At 36.2% G+C, this 10,243-nt stretch overlaps 1 non-coding gene across 1 annotated transcript; it reads left to right on the plus strand.

The window, feature by feature from the left end:
• The first annotated feature begins 269 nt into the window (after window positions 1-269).
• Window positions 270-376, plus strand: LOC113599027 (U6 spliceosomal RNA). Its single transcript, XR_003419766.2, has one exon. It is a non-coding gene; the product is annotated as a U6 spliceosomal RNA (small nuclear RNA).
• The last annotated feature ends 9,867 nt before the right edge of the window (window positions 377-10,243 follow it).

Consider the following 10,243-nt stretch of genomic DNA (forward strand, 5'->3'; position numbering starts at 1 on the left):
TAAGATAAAGAAATCTAAGTTGGTTCTTTGAAAACATTAAAGAAAGCACAAATAACCATTACCAGGAAAGAAAAAGGAGACACCACTTTATATCCTGCAAATTTCTTTTTCCTTCTTTTTTTTGTGACAGATCAGTGCTTACTTTTATTTTTTTCCTTGACTTACACATTTTATTTATTTTATTTTTTTAATTAAATATACCTTATTGCAAATTTATTTTTAAAAGAAGCTATTGTAAACAGTTGTAAGTCAATAGATTTGAAAATCAAGTGCTCACTTCGGCAGCACATATACTAAAATTGGAACGATACAGAGAAGATTAGCATGGCCCCTGCGCAAGGATGACACGCAAAAAAAAAAAAAAAAAAGAAGAAGAAGAAAGAAAAAGAAAATCAAGGTGACATGGATAATTATACAGAAAAAAATAATTTTGCAAAATAGACTTAAAAAATAGAAAATATCAATAGTTATATAATTATTAAAGACACTGAATCAGTACTCAAAAATCTTTCCACAAAGAAAATTTTAAGCTATGATTACTTCTCTGGCAATTTCTATCAGACATTCAAACAGCAATAATTCCAATGCGGCCCAAATTCATCTAGAAAATAGGAGGTGGAGAATGAAACACTTTGCCAACCTCATTAGGTTAGTATAATCTTGATAACAAAGCCTGCACAGAAAATAGGAGAAAAATATTTACAAGCCAAACTCACTCATGAACATAAATCCAAACACACTAAATACAATAGTAGCAAATAAAACCCAGCCTATATAACACAGATAAAATAGATTAATGCATTGTGACTGGGCCAGATTTATTCAAAGAATTTAAGTTTGATTTAACATTTGAAAACCAATCAAAGTAATTTACCACATTAACAGATGCATCTCAATAGATGCAGTAAACAATTGACAACATAAAAAAATTTTTAATATTTGCAACTAGATATTTAAAAATGGTGACTAGGAATCAGTCTTTGAGAAAAAAAATAGATATAACTTTATCAAGAGATATTAAAGAAGATCTAAATATATCAGGAAATAAATCATCTTTAGGGGTTGGAAAAAATCAGTATTATAAAAATGTGCATTGTCCCCACATTGATCTTTAGATTTAGTGTGATGGCAATTAAAATTTCAGCTATTTAAAAAAAATTCATTTCAATATAGTTGGCACACAATGTTACGTTAGTTTCAGGTATAAAACATAGTGATTCCACTTCTCTATGCATTATGGTATGCTCACCACAAGTGTACCTACCCTCTGTCACCATACAACACTATTACAATATCATTGAAATTTCAGCCATTTTTAAAGTTTTCTTTGCCAAAAAAGAAATGACTATTAAATTTATATTCCAAAAAGAGTCAAGAGGAGTCAAGACAACAATTGAATAAGAAAAACAAATTTGGAAAACTTACCCAACTAAATATCAAGATTCATTATAAACATAGTGTAACATTGACACAAGTAGAGAAAAACAGGTAAATGAAACAAGATAAAAAGCCCAGAAACACATGTATGGACACTTGCTTCATAAGAGGAATATTAGTGGTAAGGAGTGTGGAAGAGGAAACTTTTAAACAAATAGCAATGAAACAATTTGATGTCTGTATGGGAAAAAAATTAAATTAGACCATGAAGTCAGGCCATACACACAAATTAATTCCAGGTGGATTAGGGTTCTAAACATTAAATAAAAGACTACTAAGATTTTATATGATAATAGAGGAGACTATCTACTTAACTTCACAGTACGGAAAAATTACCTAAGCAAGTCACAAAACGCACTACTATGAAAGACAAGACTGACAAAGTTACTACATTAAACTAAGAACTTCTGTTCATCAGAAGATATCACAAAGAGAGAGAATAGGTAATAAAGAGTGGAAGAAAACACTCACAGCAAGAGTCATATTCTAAGTACTCACACACACGATTTTGAAATGGGCAAAAGACTAAAAAAAAAAAGACACACTTAAAAGAAAAGGAGATCTAAATGGCTAATAAACATAAAAAAGAACTTGACCTCACTGGTAATCTGGGAAACACAAGCTAAAACAACAACAGTGAACTAATACTATATGCCCACAGATTCTTAGGTATTTACTCTAGAGAAACTCTGGCTCATGTTCAAAAATGTTCATAAAAACATTATTCTCAGGAACACCAAATTTAAAGTACCTATATATGCACTAGCAATAGAATGGATAAATAATTATGGCACACTGGAATGCAGTATTAGGAACTACCTGAAAGCAGTAAAAATAAATAAAACTAAGGCTACACACAACATGGATAGATCTCATAAATATAAAATTGAGTAAAGAGGAAGACACAGTAGGATTCAGATTCACTTATTTAATCTAATAAAGTTAAAAATACATAAAAGCAAACTATATCTACTTTAAGTAAAGCATGAACATACTTTCACTTAGCTTCATTTATACATACATATGTGATAAAAATATGAAGAAAAACACAGAAATAATTATCATATAACTCAGAGTGAGTAGTAATTACCTTCAGGGAAAAAAAATTCCTTTTTTTAAATATTTATTTTTGAGAGACAGAGAGAGAGGTAGAATGAGCAGAGAGGGGCAGAGAGAGAGAGAGAGAGAGAGAGAGAGAGACAGAATCTGAAGCAGGCTCCAGGCTCTGAGCTGTCAGCACAGAGCCTGACATGGGGCTCTAACTCACCAACCACCAGAACATGACCTAAGCGAAAGTTGGATGCTCAACCAGGGACCCCAGGAAAAAAAATAGTTCTTAATAATAATGAAGAATAGGGGATATTTTTGGTCTTGGTAGTGTTATATTTCTTGACCTTGGCCATGGAAACATGCATGTTCACTTTCTATTATTTATTAAACTATTAATCTATGGTTCACACATTAGTCTGTATATTTACTTCACAAGAAAATATTTTTAAAACTTATATGAAAAATAAGCACACTGTTCTGTGCTTATTTGTTTTTTTCCCCCAGCGTGTCAATCGTAAAAGCTATTCTATTATCTTTAAAATTTCCATATGGGATGGTGTCTATGTAATCTATAACATGCCAGTGGATTTCTTACAGAGACAAGAAAAGAGATTAAAGTAATGATTGTATCAACAGATTCATCCAGGCACTAAAAATGTATTTGTAAAACCCCATATACTCTTTGGATAAGTAATCATGATTTTGCAGCATTTTAAGTTTCCTCTGAGGTAATTCAGTGATGTGGAACCGAATCATTAGCCAGTTCTTCAATGTGTAACTTCTCTTACCTGTGAAGAGAGGCAGAAAATGAAGTGTTTGGAGTAGAACAGAAAATTCTCGTTAGCTGAATGTTGAGAGAATGACACAAGTGGCTATTTCTGAGATTCAAATATCTCTTAAAGAAGTCTCGAGGGATGTGGCAGTCCCTACTTCTCGCAAGGTTGATGACTATTACCTGGAGATCTTTAATAAGCACAGCTGGTGAGCAATGGGACATAGAAGTGTAAAGAGGCACAGAGATAATTACAAGAACAGATATACTTAGGGACATTCCTCTCCTGCCCCTGTTTAAAACCGTCTTTTCATCACACTTGTAACTACCTTTTCTGTTAGCACATCCTGACCTCTCACTAAATACTGACCTCTCTTTCACCTGTCCTTCCAGCAGTCAAGATGATGATGAAGAGCTGAGGAAGAGAGGGATGTCAAGTGGCATCAACCAAAGATTTCTGATTCCAGCAAAGATAGATAGAGTAACAGGGACCACAATTACCCTGTTCAACAACAGGAAAACAGGACAAAATGTGTGAAACAATGGTTTCACACAGCAGTCTACAGGGAGTGGAAGACCATGATCCCTGAGAGAAATGAAACCAATAAGGCGAGCCCTGCCATGTCCCCAGCTTACAACCTAGAAAGTGTCCAGGCCACAGCACAGAGTGGAGGGATACAGGGTTCAGCTGTCACATGAATTATAGAGACAGATTATAGCCAAGGCAGCGGGCATTGCAGGGCAAAGTAAGAGGGAGGAGGAAGCTGGACAAAGACAAAGCTTTGCAAATCTGCAGAAGGGTTACTCTAAGACTTTGGCTGAACACTGTTTTGTATGTGTATGAGAAAACGTATTGAGGCCAGGAAGGATACACCAATATGTAGAATTTACACAAGGTTAGGAATAGTTTTTGTTCTCACCTGCCGGAGTGATAAGACATGGGGTATTGGGTAGAACACTTCAAAAGTATTACCTTAGTAATGGAGCTAAATTAGCACCAGACCAAAGGCTGCTCAGGATCTGCCCTATAACACCTTAAAGGGAAGCCTCAAAATGATCCAACTGAGTCCATGCAAATTATCTGCACACCAGAACAAACACCATCACTATTTAGAGGAATTAATAAAATCCACCAGCCAATAGTGTAGAATTCACAACGTATGTCATCCAATCAAAATTCTCATTGTCTGGCATCCAAAGAATAGCAGTACTCTTTGAATATTCCCATACATGCAAAGAAGCAGGAAAGATCTGATCCATTACCAGAAATCAAACAATAAAAATAGACACAGAAATCAAAGATATGATAAAACCAGCAGACATTGATGTCAAATTACTGCTATAAATACACTCCAAATGTTAGAGAAGATAGAAGAAAACATAAATATGATGAGGAGAGAAATAAAAGATATTTTTAAAAGACACAAGTGAAATTTCTAAAGATGTAAAATGCAGTATCAGACATGAAAAATACACTGGATAGAGTTGCTGAAAGATCAGATACTGCAGTAGAAAAGATCAATGAACTTGAAAGCATAGCGATGGCAACTCTTCCAAAATGAAGCTGTAAAAAGGAAAAAAAAATACTTAAAAACTGAACACAGTATCAGGGACCTATGGGACAAACATCAAGCAGTCTAAAGTCTGAAATGGAAGTCACAGGAGGCAGATAATATTTGAAGAAATAATAGCTGAAAAATTCTCAAATTTATGAAATTTCTAAATCTATTCATCTGAGAATCTTAAGCCACAAGCAAAGTCAATCTAATGATTTAAATGGAAAACCAAAGAAAGGTGAACATTTATATAACACAGGGACTAAGAAATACATTTTTAAGAAATATTCAAAGTCACATATAAGTAAGGAAAAAAATAAGATTTGCCTCAGTATATTACAAAATAATACAACAATGTTTACTTGGTAAAATATCCCCCCTAAAACAATGAGATTAATAAATTGTAGAGAATAGTTCTACTCATTGTGAGAGAAAATATCCTTAATGAAATGTCTTCGCTAGTGTTTTTTAAATATTTTTTTAATGTTTATTTATTTTAGAGAGAGAGAGAGACAGAGCATGAGCAGGGGAGGGGCAGAGGGAAAGGGAGACACAGAATCTGAAGCAGACTCCAGGCTCTGAGCTGTCAGCACAGAGCCCAATGCGGGGCTCAAACCAATGGCTGAATGCAAGTGTGTGGACATAAATACTGCAGCTTCCTTGATCCCTGTGGGAGACAACTCTGAATTGTGATCTGCTCTGTGGCCAGAGTCCCCTATTAGAGTCCCACTATTATAGGGAATAGTCAGCCTATTCCCTCAGACATCCCCAGTCTTCTTAACACACAAGCAAAACCATTTCTGGAAGCCCGGATACAGTCCATCAGCAAAGACAGACATGCTTTGGTTGTTGGGATTAAAAGCATACTCAAAGCCAGGGTCTACAAAAATAGGAAAGACACTGAGGGTATGCTGGTGGGGCACCAATGTTTTCTACTAAAGTTCTTTTTTTTTTTTTTAATTTTTTTAATGTCTATTTATTTTTGAGAGAGAGAGAATGCAAGCAGGGGAGGGGAACAGAGAGAGGGAGATACAGAATCTGAAGCAGGCTCCAGGATCTGAGCTGTCAGCATAGAGTCTGACTCAGGGCTCAAACCCACGAACCATGAGATCATAACTTGAGCTGAAGTCGGAGGCTTATCCAACTGAGCCACCCCGGCACCCCTCTGCTAAAGTGTTCTTTAAGCAAAACGAAAATGAAAAGATTCTCAGGAAAAAAAGCAACTCACAAAAACAAATGGAAACAATCAATGAACCTAACAAAATATGTTGATCCTCAGGAGTATTCAAATAAGTATAATTTAAAAAATAAGGAAATAACATGTTATGCTGATCCAATAGGAAAATTTTAAGACTGGTTATATTCTTATCAAATGGGAGAAGAGATATTCTTATTGAATGCTGGTAGTACTAGAACATGAGTTGAAGTAAACTTAGAGCAGGTAATCTAGAAACACTTCTTAAATTACACACTCCATCAAACCAGTGGTCCCACTTTTCAGATCTTGTCCAAAGGAAGTAATTGTACATGTGGTTAAAGATATGTGCTCAAAAAGAATATTATTTATAATAGGAAAAAGAGGAGAAGAACCTGAATTTCTCAATTTAGAAATTTCTTTTTAAAAATTAAAATCCATCTATATAAAAAAAATTAATGCAACTATTAAAATGATGGTATCAATTTGGATTTGTTTTTAGAAAATGGCATTAACTAATCCTACCATATACATACACACATACACATACACATATATACACATTCACCCTGAGTTTCTTCTAGAATTGTTTCTGGCCCAACTATATTGTGTCTAGTCCATAACCATATTCTCAGTAGTTCCCAAAGTGACTCTGCATCTTTGAAGGAAATTGGCCATTTATTTAATTATAAGACAATTTGAAAAACATCCAAAATGATGTGATACAGAAATGTGCTTATAATTAAATTAATTAAAATTATTATTGTGTTAGGAAATTCAGAACGTCTTTGAAGAAATGGTGATTCAGCAGAAATATTTCTTGGTAATCCCAAATTTCTTCTGCTCTGTTTTAAGTCAAAGTTCTCCAGCCGTTCTCTCATTTTTTTCTCCTGATTTTGATTGATTCTTTGGGCTCACAGCCACTGAACAGACAGCACACAACAGCAGAAAGCTAAGTGCCTCTGCTAACAGACAAGCTCAGTGCTTGCTGAGACAGTCTGGGGCCTCCTTCCAATCCTGTGGACTGGGGCATTGTGAAAACACCCCAGCAGAAGTGCACATTACACCATTTCTTCCCTAAAATGATCATCCGGCAGCTCCTTCAATCACAGCTCTTATGATCTCCTATCAACACCCAAAATCTTTAGTTTAGCAAAGTCCTTTCTAAAGTGAAACACAGGATGTACTGAGCATGCCTGGACATAGTTGGCATCTGACTTTCCTGGACCTACAATATAGTCCAAAGTATATGAATTCTTAGAGCAAGAGTGTCCCTGTTGATTTGTTTTGGATTTATAATTACCTAACATCATCAGGCATTTATATAAACTACTATCAAGTCAAACCTAGCCATGTATTTCATGAAACTGGTTTAAGATATTTATCTCCTATGATATCAATATCACTTTAATTCTTAATTCTATAGGCCAATATATTCACTATTCAGCTATTTGTAATCCTAAATTTCATAAGCAAGCACTCTTTGTTTTCCTCTTAGTACGTATAAAATGGGATGGGATAGGATGGGATGGGATGGGATGGGATGGGATGGGATGGGATGGGATGGGATGGTACAGTGTGGTGTGGTATGATATATTAAATATTGAGACAGGAAAAATTCAGGGACAGGTCTCAGTGGCAAAAGATATTGAAAAAAGAGAAAGAAAGGTATACAGAGGTTTTGAAATGCTGATAGAAAGGAGGGATTCCAAGTTACATATTTGGTCTTTGGAGTACTTGTCATGGGCTCTTAAATCCATATGTATTATTTGTTGGATCTTATAAAAACAATGACTTCTCCTTTGGAAGGAAGGAAGGAAGGAAGGAAGGAAGGAAGGAAGGAAGGAAGGAAAGAAAGAAAGAAAGAAAGAAAGAAAGAAAGAAAGAAAGAAAGAAAGAAAGAAAAAGGAAGGAAGGAAAGAAGGAAGGAAGGAAGGAAGGAAGGAAGGAAGGAAGGAAGGAAGGAAGGAAGGAAGGAAGGAAGGAAGGAAGGAAAAGGAAGGAAGGAAGGAAGGAAGGAGGAAGGGAAAGGGAGGAGAGGGGAGGGGAGTGGAGGGGAGGGGAGGAGAGGAGAGGAGCAGAGGAAAAGAAAAGAGAAAAGAAAAGGAAAGGAAAGGAGAAAAGAAAAGGGGCGCTTGGGTGGCTCAGTCAGTTGAGCGTCTGACTTCGGCCCAAGTCATGACCTCACGGTCCCTGAGTTCGAGCCCCATGTCAGGCTCTGTGCTGTCAGTTCAGAGCCTGGAGCCTGCTTTGGATTCTGTGTCTCCCTGTCTCTCGCCCCTCCCCCACTCACACTCTGTCTCTCTATCAAAAAATGAATAAACGTTAAAAAATTTTTAAAGAAAAGCAAGAAAAGAAAGCAGTTTACTTGAAATTATTCAGCTTTTACAATGAAAGCAAAATGTGCCTAAGGCTAAATTTTAACCATAATTTAGTTTTGCAATTTCTAGTACCTTTAGAAAATAGTAACAGGTGGCACCATCTACATATCTATAGAATTAATATATTTCAATAAAATACGTTGTGCAGCATCTCCCAAGACAAAAAATATTATGGTTCTTTGTATGAAGGCCAGTGGAAAGACTTAAGTCAGTTTTCCAGTTTATCATCTAGCTATTTACTAGGTAGCTTAAAGTAAGTTACTTAACCACCCTACGCCTCAGGACGTCAGTCAATGCATCTGTAAGAATGCTGACCTATCTGTAGCAGATTATCAGAGCAACATTTACTAAGTATTTATTATGTGTCAGAAACTGTTCTGACAGCTTTAGATATTTTGATTTATTTAGTCATCATAGTATGTAAGTACCCATTTCACAGGTAAGAATTATGAGACACGGAGAGGTTAAATAATTTGCCCAAGTTCACACATGTAGGAAGTCATAGATCCCAGAATTAAACCCAGTCTGGAGCTTTTATTCACTACACTATCCTGCTTCTTTAGAGGGTAAAAATAGTGCATACCTCAAAGGGTTGCTATGAGAATTAGCAAAGACCTTATAAGGAAAATAGGTGGAAAAATAAGAGTTCAAATATGTACCTACTGTTATTGTTTTAAAAACAGACATCTTTCTGTCTCTAATAGCACATTCCCCACACACTTTTCAAGGCATTTTCAATGCAGCTCAGGGCAGCTTATCATTTTAAAATACTACATCAATTTGAACAGTTTCAAAATGATCATTCATTTCAAATATGTTTTAAGTCTAGTTGTCCCTTGTAACTTGCAGCAGGCACATGTAATAATCCATACAACACACAACTGAGTATCTAAATAGAATTTTCACAAATAGAATTAATTTGAAGTGCATTTGGAGAGTTTAACATTTAAAGAAATCCCAAGATAAATGCTTTCTCAGAAAATAGTTCTTTTGAAACGGAATAATTTACCTCAACCGCCCATGTAAATATATGCTTAGTAATCTTAGGGCAGAGGAAAACTAAAGTGATCTCAAAAGACAAAGGTAGACACATCCTGAGCTATTGGCTACCTGAGGCCACAGAGCCAAGATGGAAGTGACTGTGTCTCATGACCATGATCATTAAGCAAGCAGCCAGCCACCTATTCTACACAAGAGCCTGAAAGAAAAGAAAAATTTGCCATTCAGCTAGTAAGCCAAAGCCATGTGCTTCTGCAAAACGTAAAAATGGAGAGAAAGAGAAGTAAGGAAAGGAAACACAATCCCCTGGTTTTGTCCTGGTGCCCTGCCATTGTGTCCTCTGCTGGCAAGTATGAGGATTTCTTTGCTAAGGAGCTGTCTGAGCCTGGGAGATACTCAAAGGCACACGAAGTGTAACACTGTCTCCTTCACAAAGGAGAGGATTGAAACACTGACCAGCATAACCAATAGGTTTAGTGAGCCAAAGAACAGCATGGACAATGAGCCAGAGAAAAGAAGCCAAGAAGGAAGTTTATGAGTCCCTGAACAAGGCCAATAAATCCTTCAGCACGTGGGTGTCAAGGCCTCAGTCTGTGCACCAGATGCAGCCTGATGGATGGGTTTATCTGTCCCAAAAGGCAAATAGAGATTGTTCTGCCTTTGGCCCCACACATAGGTGAGACAGAACTCTAGTGTCTCCCCTCCCTCTAGCCTTCTTCAAGTGTATTACATGTGTCCCACTCAGTATTTCCATTTCTTTGCCTTCTAGTTTGGGCACTAAAAGAGCAACCTGAGACCCTCCATGTATAAGGAGTATGTTTACTGCCCTTGGACCGCCAGGACATCCCACTCT

This window comes from Acinonyx jubatus, chromosome B2, assembly GCF_027475565.1.
Source record: "Acinonyx jubatus isolate Ajub_Pintada_27869175 chromosome B2, VMU_Ajub_asm_v1.0, whole genome shotgun sequence".
Taxonomy (NCBI): Eukaryota; Metazoa; Chordata; class Mammalia; order Carnivora; family Felidae; genus Acinonyx; species Acinonyx jubatus.